Source organism: Myxocyprinus asiaticus, chromosome 14 (genome assembly GCF_019703515.2).
Source record: "Myxocyprinus asiaticus isolate MX2 ecotype Aquarium Trade chromosome 14, UBuf_Myxa_2, whole genome shotgun sequence".
NCBI lineage: Eukaryota > Metazoa > Chordata > Actinopteri > Cypriniformes > Catostomidae > Myxocyprinus > Myxocyprinus asiaticus.
The window spans coordinates 19,102,312-19,123,480 of NC_059357.1; the positions used below are offsets into that span (position 1 = coordinate 19,102,312).

Consider the following 21,169-nt stretch of genomic DNA (forward strand, 5'->3'; position numbering starts at 1 on the left):
CGGACAGCGACACTACTATAGAAGGATGTACACTCACTGAGCACTTTTTTTGGAACACTAGGATCTTAATAATGTGCCCGACGAGGTCTTCTGCTGTTGTAGCCCATCCGCCTCAAGGTTCGACATGTTATGCATTCTGAGATGCTTTTCTGCTCACTGCAATTGTACAGAGTGGTTATCTGAGTTACCGTAGCCTTTCTGTCAGCTCCGCCAGTCTGGTCATTCTCCGTTGACCTCTCTCATCAGCAAGGTGTTTCCATCTGCAGAACTGCTGCTCACTGGATGTTTTTTGTGTTTGGCACCATTCTGAGTAAACTCTAGAGACTGTTGTGCATGAAACTCCCAGGATATCAGCAGTTACAGAAACATTCAAACCAGCCTGTCTGGCACCAACAATCATGCCACGGTCAAATCACTGAGATCACATTTTTTTCTCCATTCTGATGGTTGATGTGAACATTAACTGAAGCTCCTAACCCATATCTGCATGATTTTATGTATTGGACTGCTGCCACATGATTGACTGATTAGATAATCGCATGAATAAGTAGGTGTACAGGTGTTCCTATTATAGCGCTCAGTGAGTGTATGTATAATTCAATCTGTTAGTTTTCTGATTTTATCTTTGCCAGATAGTATAGACACAGTGCTGTCCCACACATTTTGACGTGTTATCAAGGTTATGGATGTGAAAGCAGATAAATGCACAGATTATGGGCACACTACTGAGACTACAACTGGGTAGCACCTGGGAAAATTGCCACACACATAAACCATGCACCCTGTAAGTCAGGTCAACATACACAGACTGTTAATTTCCTGTCATGCTCCAGTGGATGCACTGACAACTGACCTTGGCCTAGCAATGTCACCTTGTGAGGTCACAAAGCATAACAAATGCTCTTCATTCTCACTAGGGCTCAGGGGAGTCACAGAGGATGGTCTGGGTCTCTGTGGCACACGACCATATATTTGTATACTGCACCAGTTTACACATCTTTTACTGGTTTTTAGAGAGCAGCCATGTCCTATGCTCGGAGAAATACCTCTATAGACCAGTTTTATCTTCATTTAAAAAATGTAGTTTTGAATTTGCAAAGATGTACAATGTCAAATGTGTTAACTTACTGTATAACATATGCTGACAGAGGAGAGTTACAATACAGGAAAAAACAGTGAGGATACAGATCTTGATCATGATTGTGATGGCATGAGCTACCCTGGCCACTGGACCATAGCCATATGTTGACTAAAGTTCAAGATGAGTGAATTTGGCCACATCTGTGAGCATGCCCTCAACATCTGCTTGTTTGTCTGTCAATTTATCCATAAGGTTTATCTGTCAAATGACCTAAAAGGCCTACAACCTCTGTCTCTATGCTACATTTGAAAACACCTGGATGAAGGCACCTTGTTGTGTAGAGAAATCTCTAAGGTTAAAGAAAAAAGTGAACAAACCAGGAAGTGTAACCTTATCAAATATTAAATATAGAGCCAGTGAAAGGCACAAAAGCATTATTATTAACACAAGCACAGAAGCTATTAGCTTCTGTGTTTGTGTTAATAATAATGCTTTCATGCCTTTCACTGGCTCTATATTTGAAAATTTCACAATCACATGACATCTGTGATTTGTAAAATTTGTTATTCATTATAGCTCTAAATTGTTTGCAAAGCTACCATTACACAGAAAATGGAGTTGTAAAGTTTAATTTAGGCACTGAGGTCATATTCTTTGGAATACCATTCATTTGCCACACTGTTTGATTCTGTTCAGCTAATTAACAGAGGGTTCCCATTGTCATGGAAAACCTGAAAACTATTTTAAAATTGTGTTTTTCAGGCTTGGATAAGTCATGGAAATTTATAAAATCTTAAAAGTCATGGAAACTTATATAGTGAATCATTTTTTTTATTTTATTTTTTTATCATTGCCACACCAATAATAATTTATTTGTCTTTCTTGTGTGTCTCACAAAATAAATATTACAGTTTTAGAACAGGCTGTAACACCAAAGTGGGTTGGATAAAATCTTAAACTTGAGTACGCTGTAAAAAATATTTTTTCAGGTAATCTAAAAAAGGTGCTTCATTTGGTAAAAACGAAATTAACTAGTTTTATTCAAGTAAAACATGTAACTTAATCAGACTAAATCAACATGACAAATTATGTTACACCAATAAAAGCTATGATTTACAGTAGATCAATTTAGATCCTTGAGATAACAATTGCAGGTTACCACTTTTTCAGTGTACCATGTAAAAAACTACCTAGGCTACGTCTCATCTTGCTCCCTAGCATGTGAAATATTTTGAACACAAAATCGGGCACTGGCAAGGGTGCTCATACACTGAACGGGACACTCATGACTCACATTTAAATGCAACTATTAATCAACAACATTGCTGTATAAATGACACTGTCATGCATTTTCGTGGTAGATATTAAAACGTACAGCATTATTATGAAAGATAAATGGCATAAAAAAAGAAAATACAAAGAAGTTTTTTTTAATGTACTGCTAACAACTGTAATATATTAAAAGATTGTTTCCTTTTCATACACATTATGGATGAAAGATAAAGAGAAAGAGAAAATAAGGCTTTGAATTCATAATTTTATACTTGCTCTCATCCTCTAATGGCTTGAGACACTTCAGAAGACATGACAACCTTTCCAGTAATGGAACATAGTAAGCAATGATGCTCTCTGGTTTTTATGGTGGATTCTGGGAGTTTTTAGGGAGCTAACGTTTCAGTGCACTTAAACGATTTTGTGAATGGGACATTGCTAGAAATGTCTGACTCCCTGGTCAGTGCCCTGACCACTGAACTACAATCACTGAGGACTTTATTAGGAACATTATGGTCCTAATAATGTGCCAGACGTGGTCTTCTGCTGTTGTAGCCCATCCGCCTCAAGGTTCGATGCGTTGTGCATTCTGAGATGCTATTCTGCTCACTACAATTGTACAGAGTGGTTATCTGACTTACCGTAGCCTTTCTGTCAGCTCGAACCAGTCTGGACATTCTCCGTTGACCTCTCTCATCAACAAGGCATTACTGTCCGCAGAACTGCCACTCACTGGATTTTTTTTATTTTTTATTTTTTGGCACCATTCTGAGTAAACTCTAGAGACTGTTGTGTGTGAAAATCCCAGGAGATCAGCAGTTACAGAATCACTCAAACCAGCCCGTCTGGCACTAACAATCATGCCACGGTCGAAATCACTGAGATCAAATTTTCTCCCCATTCTGATGGTTGATGTAAACATTAACTGAAGCTCCTAACTCATATCTGCTTGATTTATTTGCACTGTACTGCTGGCTGTTTGGTAATCACATGAATATGTAGGTGTACAGGTGTTCCTAATAAAGTGCTAAGTGAGTGCATCTTTAAAAGATCTGTTGTCACTAACCTGGCAAACTTGGGCAAATCTGGTAATAATTTTGTCCTCAAAAGCACTCGTATCAATGCGGAATCTTGTGAAGATACCTGTTTCCAGGTGGACTGATGAAAAGTCCTGTGTGCTTCTACTCACGGAAGTTCCATCAAACCAGCCAATCAGATTAGGACTGATTAACATCAGAAAGCAATTTACAGGTCTGTGTGCCATGTCAGACATTAAAGCATGGACTGTGGGCAGTAACACAGCTTTAGTTCTTCAATTGCTGATTACACTTACCTTATTTGCGAAATTATGTGTTGGTCCGTGATAAGTCTTTAAAGATGATTTTACTACTTAAATGCAAAAATCTATGCCTTTGGTTCTCACTTTAGGCGTTCACAGATTCATGCTCAGACCATGACAAAAGCAATTAGCTCAAACAGCAAATAACACTTATAGTTCAACCCACACTGTTCTATCCATCAACACGGGACCGCCTCTCAGAGCCAGTCTTGCACGCAATCTCATAGACTACGTGTAAGAAGGCCAGGATGTAAATCTCAGTGGTCAGTCCAGAAGATGATTTGCTGGAAAGGAATAGATTTACAGCATGCAGGTGGGCAAGAGTGTTAGTGTAATCTGTCCTTGGAGTGTTCCAAACTGATGAGAGAGGGGAAACACCCTCACTGAGATGTCCTCAGCATTATTACCAACGTTTTAGATATTTAACATCTTCTCGTGCACCAGCCCACACAGAAATACAATATAGACCAATCCAGAGTATTACACTATACAGTATAATGCACAGTTGAAATCAGAAGTTTACATACACTTAGGTTGAAGTCATTAAAACTCATTTTTTAACCACTCCACAGATTTATTATTAGCAAACTAAAGTTTTGGCAAGTCGTTTAGGACATCTACTTTGTGCCTGACATGAGTAATTTTTCCAACAATTGTTTACAAATAGATTGTTTCACTTTTACTTGACTATATCACAATTCTAGTGGGTCAGAAGTTTACATACACTAAGTTAACTGTGCCTTTAAGCAGCTTGGAAAATTCCACAAAATGATGTCAAGCCTTTAGACAATTAGCCAATTAGCTTCTGATAGATGGTGTACTGAATTGGAGGTGTTCCTGTGGATGTATTTTAAGGCCTACCTTCAAACTCAGTGTCTCTTTGCTTGACATCATGGAAAAATCAAAAGAAATCAGCTAAGACCTCAGAAAAAAAAAAATTGTGGACCTCCACAAGTCTGGTTCATCCTTGGGAGCAATTTTCAAACGCCTGAAGGTACCACTTTCATCTGTACAAACAATAGTATGCAAGTATAAACACCATGGGACCACGCAGCCATCATACTGCTCAGGATGGAGACGCATTCTGTCTCCTAGAAATGAATGTAGTTTGGTGTGAAAAGTGCAAATCAATCCCAGAAGAACAGCAAAGGACCTTTTGAAGATGCTGGAGGAAACAGGTAGACAAATATCTATATCCACAGTAAAATGAGTTCTATATCGACATAACCTGAAAGGCTGCTCAGCAAAGAAGAAGCCAATGCTCCAAAACTGCCATAAAAACACCAGACTACAGTTTGCAAATGCACATGAAGACAAAGATCTTACTTTTTTGGAAAAATGTCCTCTCGTCTGATGAAACACAGATTGAACTTTCTGGCCATAATGACCATCGTTATGTTTGGAGGAAAAAGGTTGAGGTTTGCAAGCCAAAGAACACCATACCAACCGTGAAGCATGGGAGGATACTGCCACCCCCATGCTTCACGTCCTGGTGCTTTGCAGCATGAGGGACTGGTGCACTTTAAAGGCAATGCTACCAAATACTAACAAAGTGTATGTAAACTTCTGACCCACTGGGAATGTGATGAAAGAAATAAAAGCTGAAATAAATAATTCTCTCTACTATTATTCCGACATTTCACATTCTTAAAATAAAGTAGTGATCCTAACTGACCTAAGACAGGGAATGTTTTCTACGATTAAATGTCAGGAATTGTGAAAAACTGAGTTTAATGTATTTGGCTGGTGTATGTAAACGTCTGACTTCAACTGTATGTAAAAAGTGGCAACCTGCAGTTGTTACCATGTGTGTGGGCGGGTTTGGGTGGTTTACGAGGACTTTTTTTTTAGGTTACAAACTGGTAATTTCAAGGGTATTATGCTAGAAATGTGGTTTATTAGGACATTTCTAGTGTCCATTTAATTCAAATCGCTTAAAAAACATACTAAACAAAGTTTTTTTGAAAATGTAAAAATGCAGAAGGTTTTTATGAGTGTTAGGGTTAGGGGATAGAATCTATAGTTCGTACAGTATAAAAATCATTATGTCTTTGGAGAGTCCTCATAAGGTTAGCTGCACCAACGTGTGTGTGTGTGTGTGTGTCAAGTGTAGGGAATCTACAAACAACAAACAGTTTGTATGTTTTGTGTCAGCGTGTGATAGAAAGTTTAAAAGTATTGGGGAAGGGATTTTGAAGACGAATGAAAACTGGGATGAAAAGAGCATTATGTATCCAGGATATGGGTCTAAGAGGAGATGAAGCTATATTAAGGGTGACTTTCTTTCAATGCTCTATAAAATATGGTATTGATTATGGAGGTTTACACTTGTTCTGACCAGTGTGCTTTGAGCAATATTGAAAAAATAATTTAAAGAGGCCAACAGCTGCTACTTAAATAGAGGTTTAATTTGTGGAATCCCATAGCTATTCTTGTAGCTGGGTCATATGTCTGTTCACTCTTTACACTTACACAGTATATTTTAATACACCATAAAAATTGGTAACCCACAATTGTTACCTTAAGAAGATATTTCTACCTGATATTTATAACCCTTATAAGTAGTTTTGTTGATGTAACCTTATGTATTGAAGTTGATGCATAATATCTTTTGACTTGACTGAAACCAGTTAATTTAGATGTTGCACATGACACACATTTTTAGGCTAACTTATTTTTTTTGTTTGTTTAGTTTACAGTGCCCAATACTTTTAAGAGACATGGTATGTTGGCATGGTATGTTTTTTATTTTCATTATTATTATTATTCATTTTTTTATCCTCGAGGACAAAGCAAATAATGTCAAATCAAATAAATGGGGCAAAGTTTTTTTTTTTTTCTTTTTTTTTTTTTTCTGGTATTACACAAAACAAAGCACTCTGCACTTGCTGTCATCACACAAAAGATGACAGCTTGTCAAGGTCTTCGGGACACTTGCAGAGCCATTATAGTGCCATGGAGGATTAGGATGTGTTCCTATAGTGTGTGAAACCAATTATAAATCAGCATTACATTGCAACTATATAAGTTGCCGTAAACCTTAAAACCTTACACCGTGGCACATTGCCATGATAGAACAAAAGCTGGTAGATGGTGGGCCACCCGATCTTGGCGCAGCCATTACTGTAGACTCAGACCCAGGTGTACTTCGATGGGGTCGCCACAGAACTAAAGGTAATCTGTGTTATTAATCTTCATTATACTAACAATGTATGTGAGGGTACAGCACAGAGAGAGCGTGGGAACAATGCCGCATAGCAAAGTACAGTGACAAAGGAGGTGCAGTTATGTTCCTTGCATTCTCCAGCGCTCTCCAACACTTATCATTCTGAATCTCTGTGACAGCAATTTTTTTTTAGAAGACTTATCATTTTCCTGAATGCTTTGAGTTGCTGTGAATATTTTCTGGGCCACGGGGGGTTGTTGGTAATGAATGGACTTCCTGCACTTTGTTTTCCATTTGCATGCAGTCGAATCATGTGTTTGAAGAGATAACCTGTCTCAGTGGGAGGGGTGAAAAATATTAGGCATTTTTCTCACCTCTCGCAAGTTCATAGTCACAAATTATTTTTAAGCAAGTGTGTGTGAGGTCTCATATCCAGGGTTCATCCAGGTTTTCTGAAGTACAGTCTGGCCGCAGTGCAGCTGTGTGCTGGTATTTGTCTATTGCATCAAGGGAGTCTTAGCATGCTGTGCATTCAAAATGCTTGGTTGTGTGAGGGTTATTCATGTACATTTTTGTCTTGGTTTCTTGTAAAGGTATCTAAATATCCTTAATACAAGATAGATTTCCTTGAGAAGCAACACGGTGTGATAACGGGACTTGTGTTCTGAGAATATACCTTTGATTACCCTGTTGGCCAATAATTTTTTTCTTCTTATTTTAAGCATAAACCTCACTAAATTGTGTTAGATTTATGCTTAGAACAAGCCAAAAAAAATCTGCTAGTGAGGTAATAAACTTATCCCTCAGAGACTTGCAATGTTTGTCTACAGCAATTAAACAATACCTATTTTTATTTTTTTTAATGTATTACAATTGTAAAAAAAAAAAAAATAAAAAAAAGAACTACACATAACAGTAGCTTACACTCTGAACATACAACAACAACATTTTATGTATAGGTAATATCAGGTAGGTGGGGGAAAAACTGCATTTTGAATGTCATGGTTTGCTAAAGTCACACAACAGTCACCTCAAAGAAAAATGTGCTTAATTAAGATTTTCACATAGACTTCCATTGTTTTCTGAAGTCACTCAGAAATTACCCCCAAACAAAGTATGCTTAATAATCAAGATTTTTTATAATCAGTGTCTTCTTAAAAACATGCTTAAGGAAGAAAAATAAATATATCATCAATCTAGATGCTTCAGTCTCTGAGGGTTAATTCAAGATATGTTCTCTAAAAATCTTGTTTTAAGGATGTTTAGATAATTATACTGGAAAACAAGACAAAATACTGAATGTTCCTGGTTCAAGTTAAGTCCAGTTGATAGCAATTGTGGCATAATGTTGATAACCACAAAAATAATAAAAGCAAAAAGTTCCACAGTTATTATGGAAGTGAATGGGGCCAGTCCATAAAAATTACACAAAATGCACACTGTTTCAAAAGTATAGCCACAAGACGTAAACATTATACATGTTAATATGATTTTAGTGTGATAAAGTATCTGTTCTACATGATTTTAGTGTTATACTGTACAATCGCTTAAAGGGTTTACCGCTTTTGCATCACCATGGCAATGAAGTTGTAATATTGGTTATAACTTTACCCTGATAAGGTTAGTAAGCATTTTATCACACTAAAATCATGTTGACATACATTATGTTTGCATCTTGTGGTTATACTTTTGAAACAATATGTATTTTACTGTTTATGAACTGGTCCTATTCACTTCCATTGTAAGTGCACCACAACTACGATTCCTGCTTCTTTTTTTTTTTTAAATAAGCAAGGAGTCCATTTTTGTTTTCTGTGTTAATCAACATTATGCCACAAATGCTGTCGATTGAGCTCAACATGTATTGAGCCCAGAATATTCCTTTGTAGTTTAAGGATGTCATGTTTTTCTTTGTGTGTATGAGAGAGCTAGAGATAGATAGATATGCATTGGGTCATGCATGGCCTGGCACTGCTGTAGAGAGGGATTACTCTCATAAACTGATCAGATAAGGATTACCAATCTGGCATGTATCTGCCCAGATAATGACCCTGGTCCAGAGTGGCATTACACAGTATTACAACACTACTTCATGCTTTAGTCTGCTCTAGCAGGCCACTTACCCAATACATCCATCCACTAAAACCTTGATTATCTCTACACACACCTAAGGAATAATCAGGAAAGACTAAACCCAGACGTCCCCAATCACTATCTGATACCCATTGAGGACATCAGACTACACAGTTTATTATTTCTTTGGCATGCCTGACAGAGCCTTTCTCTCGCTCAGTAACACTTCAATACCATGATCCACTTATCCTATAAACACCAGTGATGTGATGAACAGTGGGAGAAACGCTCTGTAGCCACTGGCCAATTACTGCATATACACTGCCAAAACATCCTGTCAGGTTAAAACAGCCCATAGAGCAGAGGTTCTTAAACTTTCTTGGCACTGGACATTTGAACTAAAAATAAACATTTGAACATGCACACTCTCAAACTGAAAAAAAAAAAATCATCATATTTTGTAACCCATACAAAAATATTCCCACGGTTAAGGAAACCTAGCAAAATCATGCAATTCCAAAATTTTGATTGCCAGGCCTAAAAATGTCATGGATATTGCAATAGTCAATATACATTTTTCTAGTTTTTACAACTCTAAAATATTTCATCGGTCACAATCATCTTTGTGAGTGAAATCTTTATAAATTTCTTATCCAGTAATAATTAAGGATTAGAAAAATGTAAATTCATCGGTCAAAAAGGGTGGAGACCAGAGGTGGGTAGAGTAGCCAAAAACTTTACTCAAGTAAAAGTACAATTACTTAAAAAAATAATTACTCAAGTAGAAGTAAACACAATAATGTTAAAAATTACTCAAGTAAGAGTAAGAAGGTATCCAATAAAAAGAACACTCAAGTAGTGAGTAACTAGTTACTTCCACATATAACGTAATGGATGTTTACTCTCCTATATTCCAGTACATGATACACATTTAACATGCATTACAGAATGATTAATAATAATAATAATATGAATAATAATATGAATAATATTATTTATATCATTGTCATTAATGGAAATTGTCATCATTCACCACCATGTTGTCCCAAACCCATATGCATTCTTTCTTCCATGCATCAAATTAAAGGGAAAGTTCACCAAAAAATTAAAATGCTCTAATTTTCACACTCTCATGCCATCCCAGATGTGTATGACTTTCTTTCTTCTGAAGAACACAAATGAAGATTTTTAGAAGAATATTTCAGCTCTGTTGGTCCATACAATGCAAGTGAATGGTGACCAGAATTATGAAGCTCCAAAAAGCACATAAAGGCAGCATAAAAGTAATTCATATGACTCCAGTGATTTTCAGAAGCAATATGATAGGTGTGGGTGAGAAACAGATAAATATCTATAACTTTATAATATATAAAGTCCTTTTTTTTTTTTTACTATTAATTCTCCTCTATGCACAGTAGGTGGCGATATGCACAAATAATTGAATCACCAAAAACACAAGAAGAATGTGAAAGTGGAGATTTATTAGTACCTCACCCACATTTATCAGATCCCTTTTGAAGACATAGATTGAACCCGTGTCATTTGAATTCCTTTAATGCTGCCTTTATGTGCTTTCTGAGCTTCAAAGTTTTGTTCACCTTTCACTTGCATTCTATGAACCAACAGTGCTGAGATATTCTTCTAAAAATCTTTGTGTTCAACAGAAGAAAAAAAAAAAACATACACATCTGGGATGGCATGAGGGTGAGTAAATGATGTGAGAATTTTCGATTTTAATGATTCCTTTAAGGAGATGTTAGACAGAATGCTAGCCTTAATCATCATTTACTTTCACTGCTTGTTTTTTCCCCCTCCATATTTTGAAAGGAATGGTGGCTGAGACTGTCAGTCTCTAACATTCTGTCTAACATCTTTTGGGTTCCACAGAATACAGAAAGTTTCACGGGGTTGGAAGAACATGAGGGCAGAGAAATGATGATATAATATTGATCAAAGGCTGAACTATCACTTTAAGAATGCTTCTCAGATTTGGACGAATCTGTCATTTAGAAGAGAAGTATGGAAACCTTTTTCTAGTAATTATTATGGTGAAAAACGTGAACAATGTCACACAGTCCCAAATTTATATATAAAATTTACTTATACACTGAAGCAAGATCATGTTTTATACATGCCTTCTGTCATTATTTCACTTTAGCTTTTTACATCCTGCAAGAATTTAGTTCAATGTAGTTCCAGCATTGTCAGTGTCGAAAGAATTTAGATAATTAGTTTTGTACACTAAGGGTAAATTGCACCTTATCTCTGTGTTTGAAATCTTGTTTTCCATAAGACAAAGCCGCACGTCAAATGCTGTGCACACGCCAACCTTGCACGTGCAGAAATGCTCACAATCGCGATAGGCAGGGCAAAACATTTTAACTTAACGTAGATGATTACAAGGATTTATACAGTAGGCACTGATATGTTGCAGCGCTGTTATAAAAATGCAGACTTAGAAACGGAGGTCATAAGAGCCCATAGTTACAGATTCACGCTGAAAATGAATGAGCATCACCATGACACATTATCACAACACAATCTCTAAAACTTACCTCACCATGTTGTCTTAAGTTGGAGCTGCAATTTTAATCTTGAAATATATCCTTCTTGTCTTGGTGTAAAATGAAGGCATTGTGTGGAGTGAAGAGAGTCCCATTCAAAAATCTCAATAAATTGCGCAATTATTAACACTTATTAAATTAAAACCAGTAATGTAACGACAGGAACGCTACCCAATGTAACGAAGTAAAAGTTTTTGTTTTTTTTATCAGAATTGTACTTGAGTAAGAGTGAAAGGTACCCATCATAAAACATACTCATAAAAGTAAATTTTTTCCAAAAAGTTACTGAAGTAAATGTAATAGAGTAAATGTAGCACGTTACTATCCACCTCTGATGGGGACCATATACCAACCACTAGAAGCTTCATCACTTAAAACTAACAGAAAAACAAGAGTTCAATGCTACTGTATCTTTTCAAAACAATTATCATTTTTCACATCGTACAAAAAAAAAAAAAAAAAATTACAAAATCCATTTGTTTTGAAGAATAATGATTTTATTTAGAGCTGATGTAATGGCAAGCCAGGTCTTGCTTTGAACTTTTAAAATGCAGGACGCACAATAAAAAGAAAAGTGGATTTTTTTTTGTGTGACATCTAGACAACCTCTGTCAGAATCAGAGGACAAAATTCTGCTCTACCACTCAGACAGGAGGGAACATAATGAGGGTCTCAGGGGCATTATTAATATAGGATTGGGAGACGGCCCTGGTGGAATACTGCTTGAATCATTCTCATTCTGATTCAGCTCTGAAAGCAGGTTGAATGTGACAGTGATCAGAGTGCAACAGAACAGTCTGTTCCACATCTCATTTCTGGCCTTCTCTCTTCTCTTTCCTCACCCAGTCTCTCTATCGTTTGCTTTCTCTTTTGGTTTTTGCTTTTTTCCTACTGTACCTGATAGCTGGCAGGAGCATGTGTAGGAGTTCTCATGCTATTCTGGAACTTCTGTTTCCCCCACTAGATTGACCCTCTACTTGGGATGCACATCTGTATAAGTAAATAGATATACTGTTCGCCAGCTCTCCATGTCTGGCAGGGTTATGCACCATTCAGAATTGCATTGAGAATGCCTTGTAAATTCCTGAATTTGAATTGAATTTGAACTGAAAGATGCAGAATTGTTATTCAAATTTGAATTTAATATTGTCAGTTTAAAGAATTAAAGTGGAATAAAATTCAAGGAAATTAATAGAACTGCTGTAAGTGTAGTTTTTAATAATACATTTAATTTTTCATTTTGAATTATCAAAAACATCATACAACAACATGTTTTTTAGGAATGTTAGATGATATTCCATTTCTTAATTGGCACCAACAGAAATTAGTATTTCATTATATTCAATATAATTAACTGTCATTTTCAGGAACCCAGGAAAACAATTTCCCAGAACATGACGCATACTTGGAAACTTGTACATGATACATAAAATGGAAACATTAAACAGAACACCTAATAGGTTATCTGTTCTTGCCCAATTTGTTGTTGTTCTGGACTAATTACAGTCCTCTGTTGTGTGACTATGTTGAATTTCTTTGAATTGCAATTTAGTGAATTCCTCTTCCTATCATTCCAATTCAATATCTTGTGAGATGTGACCATTAATAAATTCAGAATTTTGGTCAGCCCTAATGTCTAGATCTGTCTCTCTTTCCCTTAGGAAAAAAAAACACATTTGCTTTTAGCAGCCTGGTCTTATAGAATCACGTTACTATACCTACATTTTTACAAAAGATTTTTATGTGGCTTGTTGTACATATCACGGCACATTTCTGGTAAAATGAACACTAGAGGCGCTCCAGTAACAACTTTTATTCACTTTCACACAAATCACGAGTAAAACTGCAGATTATCAGTTTATAATAGGCTTGGGATCTATGCCGTTTTCACGTATCGATAATGGGAAGATTTTCCCAATGATTATTTCAGATATAAATAGGGCTGCTCATTGCATAATAGTTTTGTCTTTTCAAACACATTTCTTGACACAATTTTGGTAAAGTGTGAGCAGCAGGTTAAATTAAAGTGTGTTGCGCACCGGATGAGTCATGGCACATTCCAAAATCCTTCCTTTAAATTCGTCCCAAATCATTATCAAACGACAAAGATTATTTACTATAGCCATCACTGGATGATATATTGTGAATATGTGTCTTTCATATAGCCTTTCAGTTACAAGTATGTCTTTTTGTGGTTTTTCAGCTTGAATGAAAGACCTATTCAATGCTACATAGAGGGAAAATGCATAATAAATGTCGCCATTTCTAATCGTTCAGTTTGCAAAGGTACAGCAGTTTTAACACTAACCTGCAAACTCATCAGCGTCACTTTGTTAATTCTTGAAGTACAAAAGCCTTTGTAATTTTGAACTGCCATCAGTTCATAATGTGTGTGTAACATCTGCCTTGTCCATGCAGCGACCGGCTTCAGGAAATGTTATGTTGCACCCTTGTGGTCTCCCACAGCTATTACATCAGACTACATTGAATGGAGTGCTACTGATAGTGAATTGAAAGCACCCAAATTAGGCTTCAGATTTAAATGTCGACGGATATTAATATATCAATGCCTCAAAATTTATTGATTAAATAAAGTGCCGATCAATAATCGATATATCGATATTTTATGACATCCCTAGTTCATAAGCACTTACTTTTCACCCTGTCTCTCACACAATGTTATTTTATGAAATCTAAATACTTTTACTATAGTGCATGACTCATAAAGTGAAACATTTTAATGTCTGCTTTACATAACCAACTACATTTACAAGCTTGTTTGAGCATGATCAGACTGTGCGGTAGCTCAACAAATAAAGCATCGCACTTGCGATTCAAAGGACCGGGGTACGAGTCCTTAAGGGCGAGTCAACACTTGAGCCAAAAGTGTTATGAAGTGAATAAAATTACGTGGTTGCTTCAGCAGTTGTGTTTTTCATGTCACATTTGCTTTTTATGACACTATCATTTAGGTTTATGTTTAAGGATCAGGGTAGGGAGGTAGGTTTGGTTGATTTAAAACTTGATAGAACATTAACCTTAAAAACCTTGTTTGTTTGAGAGAACATTTAACTCGCTTTTAGCGCCACACAGTGAAAATTTTACTTTTGAATTGCTGCAGTAGGTTTAAGGAACCACTTAAAATTATTTTGCAAAAATGTCTCCAGAGTCAGATAATTTTTTGGAGATCAGGCTGGCTTTTTTATTATTGATTTTGCCTTGGTTTCCTCCTCGCTACCTAAAAGGGGCATCTAAATGCAGACTGATTTCACAGTAAAATCGGAAAGAGTAGGTAGAATGTTCTTGAGCTAAACTCTGTCTGTGCTTACCGAAATTTGAAGCACTGCCCCAGTGGCCAAAGTGGGAATTGTTTTTAGCATAAGAGCATGCGTGAGCTCGAGTTTCTAGGTGAAATGGCCACAGAGTGGCACCAAATGAGAGTTGTAAAGCGAGTTGTTTTTAGCTATAAATGATGTAATACAGTGAAGAGGAAGGCATATTTTATGAAGTCTATGCCCAAACCCCAACCCTAAACCAAACCGTCAGTGAAGTAAAAATGTAATTTTTGATGTAAAATGGAACCTCCAAATCACTCTCGTCACTGATTATGCAAATGCAATTACTTCCTAGTTTCAATGTGGGACGAGATGCTGCTTGCGCAACATGCTTCCGGTCACACCACTGGAGAGGGTAAAACATTTGAAAGTCTGATGGGAGTCAGTAACTTGACATTATGGGGCTGATGACAGGGTACTGGAACAATTGAAAGCACTGCGCCCAGTGTTGTCTAAATGATCAGAAAGTGTTAAATTTACCCTTTTTTTATTTTTACCATGGCTCCCTGTGAATAATGTATGATATTGTGAAATTAGAAAGGGTTGTAAACCTAACTGCATGACATTCCTGTTACGAGTGGGAGAAGCTTAGTGGTGTCATTTATCATTCCATCTATCAACTCTCTTGAGCTATGTGCTGCCTTCATTATGCGAATGAGAGGGATAGAATAGGCTTCTTGGTTGCTTTTGGCCCTGGTGCACTGGAATGCTGAATAGTTTCTCCGTACTTAACACCCAGGGAACAGATCAATAGAGGATACACCTAGGGACCTGTGTGTGGCAGTGGCCCCTGCAGTGTAACATCACATATGGTAGTTGGTAAATGAATGTAACTCTACAGATTAGCAGACTACCATTAAGATAAATGCACATGTTTAATGCTGTGTTAACGCTGGATACAATGGCTTGCAGCTACATCCCATAAAGAGCCAAAGACTGTTTAGCAGAGACAGACCACTTCTAATAATGGGAGAAAATGGAACGGCCAACGGCAATGGATGTATAAAAGAAAGTCCCGCCTTACAGGTAAAAGAGCCAATCACCTTTTAGATACAGTTATCGCCTGTCAGTCAACTCGAGCATTAGCTGATCCAGCCTGAAAAATAGCATTTTATAGCATGATCTGAGCTAAAGAAGCACAATTTATGATGCCATTGTTTTACTGCTGATTTTCTTGATCGTAATCTTGACCAACCGTTTTGGAGACATTGGTCTTTCTCCATTCAAGTAAATAGGATCTGTACTTTTATGCTGCTTGTTTACATTGAAAAATAGTAGCCCAGCCCAGGGGCGCCTGCAGGATTCTGATCCATGGTACGCAGAAGACACACACAAAAAATGTAATCATTACTCGTATATGAACCCCAGCACTTATTTGTTTACTTTATGCTTTCTTAATTTTTTGTTTTAATTTAAATATTCTAATTTAGTCTTCATTTAAAACAAATTATGATTAACTTGCATTTAAATCTCTTAAATTGACAGTTCATTTGCACAATAATTTGTAGGCACAAGATCTGTCAATAGTCTTGTCATCACAATATACATTACTAACAAAACAATAGTCTTACTTTTCTGATTAAATTAAGAAACCAATGCCTACCTTACAGTGAAAAGTTCAACCTCCTGGTCCCTGATGTGTCAAATTCATTTGGTACTTGCTCTTTTTATTCCAAAGTCTTTGTGAATGTTCATTAGTGCCAAGCTTGTCAGGTGCATGTCAGTCTTGCAGGATTAAGGTGCGCAAAAAAGTTCAGTAATTGTACTCTGCATGCTTTTATTTTATTTTTTTAAACACTAGTTGGATTTCCATCCATTTATTTTTATACGAATTTTGAAATTGTGCATAAGAAATCCTGAATGGAATAAACTCTGAAAATTTGCTTTAAATTTAATGCGCTAGGCAGAGGTGGATTTTCTAGAGTTTCGCATTAGCTAAAATGCTCATTAAGGTGATGAAAACAGTTTATTTGCCAAACGATTACATGTTTTGACCATTTGCGCATGTGTTATGAATGTGCGATAGCTTGATGTGACTGGCCAAACGACAGGTCAGACCTGGGCACACAATTCTTTGAACAAAGCCCTTGACATTTGGAAATGTTTAACCCAAATTGGGTCCTCACAATTTGCCAGAACAGTTTTGAGTTCTGGCAAATTCGCTCTCAGGTTTGCGAAGGCCCATTTCATTATATCAGGTATAACACTTACTCTATGATGTCTCCTGGCAGCATTTAATAAAACAATTGCTCCAATCCTGCAAATAAAACTTTCCCCTTAGTCATTCAGCTGCTCCATCATGACAAGGCAGGCTCCATCAAGATATCGCGATGGATAGATCAAGATATTGAATAGAAAGGTGCAAGGATTCATAATTTCCTTAGTCGCATTTTTAGAATGCGCTTAAAAATGCAAAACATTGGAAACCCAGCTATTGTTGCTAGAACCTGGCTGTCACAAAACGTTATTACAATTACATTCTCCTTGTCAACTCCAGATTAACAACCAAATATGTAGAGCGTCCTGCCAATCACATTCTTTCAAAAATAATCTGAGTTTCGCTATTGTTTGAAACGACTGCCTTTTATTCAGTTTGTATTTTTTTATGATGTATTTTATCTAATGTGTAATATAATTTTTTTTAATTTTTTTAATTTTAGTGTGTGGTTATATCACCTTTAATTTATAAATTATGTAACAGAGAATTCATATTGAAATGCTGGTAATGTTAGGGTACGTAATGTGCGTACTCTGCCTGAGAGTGTTCCAAAGGTGGCTGCCGAGTGGAATGACTTGCCTTGAAAAGGACTTTGATAGAGCTTGTTCAGAGTAGTGCCATCTTTGATTTTTGACATGAAAACGAGGTTATGAGGGATAGACTTACAGTACAGTCTCTTAAATGGACTTTACTGTGCCTAACAACACAAATTATGTTATACAAAATGTTTTAGACCTATAAGTGATTAGAGATACAGTATTTTGGTTTAAAATGTTTGGTTTAAATGATTTGACAATACCCAAAGTTTATTTTATAGCTCCTCACTGGCAGGCTGAAGTTCTCTGTGGCAGTGGCAAACCAAAGTCTGTGGTAATTTAGAATTTTCACTCTACAGTATGTACTCTTGTGTGTAGTGCCAAAGTCTCTTTGAGAGATTGCACTGAGCCAGACCAATTATAAAGAATTGATCCCATTTCCACTGTGGTATACTGTGTTAGGCCAATTCTGCGAGTGTTTAAAGGGGATCATTCATTTAACACCCCCCCCCCTTCTCCATCGGCCATTTTACAGATTTAAAGCAGCGTATGGAGATCCCGCCATAAATGCTAATTAACTCTACATCTGCTCCATTCATTTTAAGTCTGAGCATTTTGCAGTTTTTCCCCCGATTGCAGCGGCGTAATCTGTAGCCCTCTCAGGTGTGATGAATTGGTGGTGTCCTTGGCACAGTTAATTTGCAATCCATTACAGTGCATTAGCTTTGTGTCAGTGAGGAACCAAAACACCATGATTCACTAAAGTGAAGGGATAGGATCAGATACCACCAACTTACACTCACATAACATTGACTCACAGAGCACGTTTGAATTTCAATTTGTCTTTTATAAAGTGTGTTGAAAATAGGCCAGAACTGCTGAAAAGAAGGGTGAAATATTTCGAATAAAAACTTCCTGGAGAAAAATAGTAGGGATGTCCAGAAACCAATACTGGTATCAGAATCAGGTCTGATACTGCGCTCATGTACTTATACTTGTATTTGTAAAAACCAAAAACTGATATCATCTGACATTCAGATATCATTGCGTAAACATTCAGCGCACAAATTAAAATCATGTTATGTCCTTGTGTGATTATTAAACTGCTATGGCTGTGATTTAATGAGATAAATATATAGTTTGCATGTGCTGCACACTTTAAAGTAAAAAGATCTTGTTTTAGGAATGTTTGAATGTAAATGTGAAGCCGCTGCTCATACCAAGGAGCTCTAAAACAATATCTTAAACATTTCACGCTTTGTTTGTAGCAGATAACAGTAAGCAGAGCACTAATTCACGATGTAGCACGAAGCACATACAGACTACATATTTATTTAATTAAATAGCAGCCTTTTGCAGTTTAATAATCACTTTGGGTTACGTTGTGACCTGCTTTTCCGGAGGTGGGAAGCTACCATCAAAAATACACAGAAATGGAAAAGGCTTCAAGGCCAAAAACAAAACAAATCAAAAAACAAAAAAGCTTCTGCCAAAATAAAAGCTCCATTTAAATGGAAAAAAGTATGACAGAAATATATCACTACCGTATACTTATGTAATATTCACTGTAATACTACTACTATTACTACTACTACTACTACTACTACTACTTATCTTCTTCTTCTTTTGGCTGCTCCCATTAGGGGTCGCCGCAGCGGGCCATCTGTGATCCGCATATTTGACTTGGCATAGGTTACTACTACAACTTACACTAATAACAATAAATCAGTATTTAAACAATATCTCACATCTGTGATGCTCTGTTGTTCAGCACTTAATTTGAAAAAAAAATAACTCGTTGTGTTTTGGATTGTGCTGTGAGTACTGTATAAAAGCATTTAATTTGATAAAAAATAATAAAATATTATGTTGAAAATTAAATGATATATATTCATTTGATTACAGCTTTAATGAATTAATTTATTTAGACCCCATTTTAATGAAAAAATTGAAATAAACTGTTGAATATGGAATTCAGAAATAGGTATTGGTATCGGTGAGTACCGAAAAGGAAGTATCATACTCGTTCTCCAAAAATGGTATTGGGACATCCCTAGAAAATATTATTACTTAAAAGGTTGCTCATTCATACCTCCACAGAGTTAATGGAGACCTTCATTATGTTTCTTTTAAGAATCAACTTTGTCTTATTTGTCAAAAATGCCTTAGGAGAAATTAAAATAACAAAAATAGCAATTGTTGTTTACATACAGTAAGAGTATAGAGTGAAAAAATTCAAGTGAACAACATTGCTAATTTAGTCTTAGAAAATTTTTATAAGGAATAAAGTCAATATATTATTAGTCAGACATTTCAGTTTATCTTGAAATGTCTGACTTTGATTGCAGACTTTGGTATTTTTGCAAATCTAAGCACAGTTTGAGACATTATTGAGATATCTTAGATTAATGGGGGGTTTTTTCTCATGAGAAAAATCAGAAAATTAGGAGGCTTCAGCAAACGTCCCCATTTGCTCCCCATTTAATCTCACTACTGTTATTCAAGATCTAATTTGTAATTCTTCTTTCCTATAGGTGAGTCTCACCTTGTAGAAGATCATATCATAGCGGGAATTAAATGGACATGGTGCTTTTGTTATATGACAACTTAAGAGTTTGCACACAAGTGTAACGTTTTAGTAGGAGGACACACAGACAGTCCATTAAGATGTCCCTAAATATTACTGTGTGCAATGTCATGTTCTCTTATTTATGATCTTATCTCTTGCCATGGGTATTCACATAATGATATGCTGTCCACACTCTTGGTCATTAATAAAGCTCTGGCTCTGTGACCGGGCACATGTGGTGTGAGCGTGAAGGGGGACTGAGATGTTTCCACCTCTGCAGACTCCCAGTTAGCACCTAGCTGGCGAGGTGCTGACAGTCACGCTCCTTGGTTCAGGCAGGAGCATACGGCCAAGAGACACCCCCACCAATGTTGTCCCTGGCCCTGTGATGAGGGGGGGTCCCACAACAGAAGATCCTCTAAGGTAAAGTCTAAGTGAACTTAATGTAGTGTGGGTCATATTTTTCGTACCTTGCTTAGATTTGTTAATGGTTTTCGAGGATGAGGGGATGTCAAGCAACATGTCCATGTTGCCATGCATCTAAATTGGCTAGCTTCTACCAAGTAAAAGATACATCTGTGCCAAAATACCATAGAATTTAATTGGACGCATTTGACGTCAACAACAAAAGATGTGGGAAGTGTTACGTCTTCCCTTGTAAGCATTAAAGGAATATTCCGGGTTCAATACAAGTTAAGCTCAATCGACAGCATTTGTGGCATAATGTTGATTACCACAAACATTTATTTAGACTTGTCTGTCCTTTTCTTAAAAAAAAGAAACAAAGAAGCAAAAATCAAGGTTACAGTGAGGGACTTACAATGGAAGTAAATGGAGCTAATTTTTGGAGGGTTTAAAGGCAGAAATGTGAAGCTCATAATTTTATAAAAGCACTTACATTAATTCTGTTAAAACTCATGTATTATTTGAGCTGTTAAGTAGTTTAAATTGTCATTTTTACAGTCATTTTAGGGTTTGTTCATATTACATTGTCATGGAAACGAAGATGTAAAATT

At 36.5% G+C, this 21,169-nt stretch overlaps 1 protein-coding gene across 1 annotated transcript in view; it reads left to right on the top strand.

Moving 5' to 3' along the window:
• The window catches only part of cacng2a (calcium channel, voltage-dependent, gamma subunit 2a), an 89,943-nt gene that overhangs the window by 1,997 nt on the left and 66,777 nt on the right, over positions 1–21,169 (top strand). The window lies entirely within an intron of this gene.